The sequence below is a fragment of the Sinohyriopsis cumingii genome, chromosome 13, assembly GCF_028554795.1.
Source record: "Sinohyriopsis cumingii isolate HCF-2022 chromosome 13, ASM2855479v2, whole genome shotgun sequence".
Classification (NCBI taxonomy): domain Eukaryota; kingdom Metazoa; phylum Mollusca; class Bivalvia; order Unionida; family Unionidae; genus Sinohyriopsis; species Sinohyriopsis cumingii.
Genome location: NC_142973.1, coordinates 46,852,491 through 46,855,931, shown reverse-complemented (window position 1 = coordinate 46,855,931; position 3,441 = coordinate 46,852,491). Strand labels below are relative to the sequence as shown.

The 3,441-nt window shown below is 36.6% G+C and overlaps 1 non-coding gene across 1 annotated transcript; it reads left to right on the top strand.

Moving 5' to 3' along the window:
* Window positions 1-440: 440 nt before the first annotated feature.
* On the top strand, window positions 441-511 carry Trnag-gcc (transfer RNA glycine (anticodon GCC)). Its single transcript has one exon. It is a non-coding gene; the product is annotated as a tRNA-Gly (tRNA).
* The last annotated feature ends 2,930 nt before the right edge of the window (window positions 512-3,441 follow it).

Here is a 3,441-nt window from a genome sequence, read left to right as displayed (position 1 = left end):
AAAGATATGATAGGAAATCTGTACAAATATTATGAATTCGTCCATCAATATTTTGCTTAAAAACCAATTCCGGATAGACTTTGTTCTATTTACAACCTCCTTGAAAACGAATACCGTTTTCTACTAAAATGCATCTTGTGGATAGATGTGAGATGAAATTCAAGCAGACAAGACCTTTGAAGAGACTAGCAAGTGAGAAATCATGTGGCTGTCTCCAATTTAGAAAGTGCTTCAATCCAAGTAATCTACGCCGTTTCAGAATCAAATAAAGAGATGTGTTGTGTCGGTTTATTCTAACAGCATGCATTGTAACCCCATAGGCAGTCAATCAATAAATCAACGCCTACTGAATTAGATGACACAGACATGTAAATGACATTAGGCAGTTAAGGTAAAGACACGGTGGGGAGATAGGCCCTTACGAAGCAAGGGAATAATGTGCATCGGTGGTTCAGTGGTAGAATGCTCGCCTGCCACGCGGACGGCCCGGGTTCGATTCCCGGCCGATGCAAATTTTTTTTATATAGTTTTAGAATGTTTGCATAATCCAATATTTGTAATAACTCTTTTTGCCCTAGTCTAATTTTCGCTCACTTTTGTGTTTTATGCCAACTCCACAACTGAAATCGGAACAGTCCTTGAATCAGAAGCTTGGATGTCTCACACTGAGTGTCCCTCGCTTCCCGGAAAAAAACATGGATGTTGGTGCAAAACAGCTTTCCATTACAGTGGGACAGATCCTTATCTTGTCTATAAGGAGTTTCTAATTGGAACTGTAGGAAGAGCGTAATAACCTTCATTTTTCAGTCAGAGGTTAATCTTTAAATCCGGATGACGATGCCTATCGCCCTTAATTATTTTAACACAAGAACATTTCAGTGTACTGAACGTGTTATTATCATTTACTTTATGACACTAGAATACTCTTTTAGAGATGTCTTCAATTTATTTCAACATTTATGTCTGTCTGTAAACCTCGTTTCACGTTTGACCTTCTCCAGCCAACTTTGACTCGAATTTCATTGAACTGATTTCAAATCCAGACTGAAAGGAATGATACTAAGTTCCCATTCACAATGTTTTTGTGTTATTTACAGATTACTGTATCAAACGATCATTGACCTCTCTCTCTCCCTCTCTCTCTCTCCCTCTCTCTCCCTCGCACTCTCTCTCTCTCTCTCTCTCTCTCTCTCTCTCTCTCTCGTTCGTTATCACACAAGAGTTCAAAGTTTATGCCTGCACAATGTCATATGTAGGAAAGTCATCATTGGAGATGTAAATGTTTAGATGATCAACCTGTCATGGGTTTCATTACATTTCAGAGGACAACAAATAGAACTATAATCAGCCTGCAATTTCAAAACTCTACAACGTCATTAAGAATAAATGTACGACATACTGTTATATCTACAATTACACCGTTTGAAAGATAAACTATATCCTCATGCGCAAACATGCACGCACGCAAACATACATATATGTGTAAACAACATACAATCATTTTTTTTAAAAGGCAAACTGTTATCTATACTGTATTTCTACTGTGTGATTGAAGTTTCTCCTTAATTGCGGGTAGGAGATTGGGCCTATCTGAATAATGTCTTTTTTATCAATAACATATTGAAGGCTTATTGTGTATATGGTTGTAGATTATAAAGTAAGATTATTAATTTTGTATGAAAACATCTTTATTTGGATTTCAGATCAGATCATTAGTTTTTCCTCAGGAAATCCTGGTGTACCAGATATTTGGCATGTTGTTTACTAAACCTTTAGTATTATACATGATCTTGCTGCCAGCGTTGAATATTATAGTAAACGAAACAAATATATTTGCAGTAGATGCATTAGGCAAAGTTGATTGCAGGTTTTATCTAAGCAATACACGAAACTTTAGGATAGGAAAACTGTACCAATAGTGCGAATTGCGTCCATTAATGTCTTGCTTACAAACTAATTCAGGAGGGATTTTATTTGATTCACAACCTCCTTAGAAATGAACACCATTTCTCTACTTGCATGTGTCTTGTAGAAAGATCTAAGAGCCATATATATACAGACGCTGGCGGCCTTCATTTGATTGCAAGTCGATGAAAGGGTACTTTTACGTTCAGAATGTGTGCATGGTCCTAAATTTTACTAGCGTTTTTCGCTGTAACCTAATTGTCGCTCACTTATGTTTTGTATGCCAACGCCACAACTTAAAGTCTTCCATCAGGAGATGGGGTTTCTCACACAGAATGTCCCTCGTTTGATAGATGCCCCGTGAATCCAAAATCAAAAGCAATTATTTTGTCATTGAGGATGTATTAAACTGCATGCCATAGCATTCATAGAACTGTATGCCTGAGAATGTGCAGAAATGCATTTCTGTCTATCGAAACAAAAGCACACCTGATGTTTCTATCCAGAACTCAAACCTGAGTAAATCATAAAATAGGGAGTTGCAAAATTAATGCTAAAACAGTTCTCTGGCAATCAAGAAGTCTAGTAAAAGTAATGCCACCAATGTCTTTCATCAGTACATTTTGGAATTAGAGCTACAATGAAATGATTTTGCAATATTATCAGCCTATTACAAACCCAGTTTGAAGTGAGACAGAAATGTGACTCGGATTGAATCTTGAAAAGGTAAATAAAAGTCAGACGGAAACTTGCCGAAAACATGGAAGTCCGACGATATTTTTGAATAGTAAATGGAAATCAGACGAAGTCTTGGTAAAGTATGTTTAGGTAGATTTCTGAACACAAGGGAATTCGACTGCTGTATTCCGAATTGAATACCAAGGTATTGTTATATTTATCCGAAAAGTCACAAACGGGTCTAGAACTGGACTATGCCAAGCGAAGTTCGGACAAGTGGCACATTGTTTCAGATTGTTCAAGACAGACTGAGCGTGTTGCCGAGCGGATTTATTTTAATCGAAACACTTTGGCGCAGAAACACTATCCATATTTTAAAGATACAAATGATTTCCTGGAAAAAACTGACCAAACTTACAGCCTCTTAAAACTGTATACTTGGAGAAAGAAAAGTGTGCAACGGCCATAAATTACCATTTTTGTACGTTAGGTGTATTGAGGATAGTTTCCTCGTTTGGACCCATGTGGAGGAAAAATAGTTTCCTGACTGGATAAAACAACCAACATTCATCAATTAAAATTAAAACGAAAAAGAAATGGAATAAGGAGTAGATTTCCTAAATTTGACATTATACAACAGAATAAACTTGCAAACGGGAATAATCGGGACATTAGGATATATTTAAAGGAGATTCATCAATTGTTACGTTAAATACCTTTCCTGTAAGGCATGGGTTCAGGAGCATTGTTAATTCCAAACACATATTTCCCACACGATTTTGCAACATCAACAAGATTTAATGACGCTTGTTCGATGTATTTCGAGAAATAAGTTGAAAAATCAAGCAAGTGGTTAAA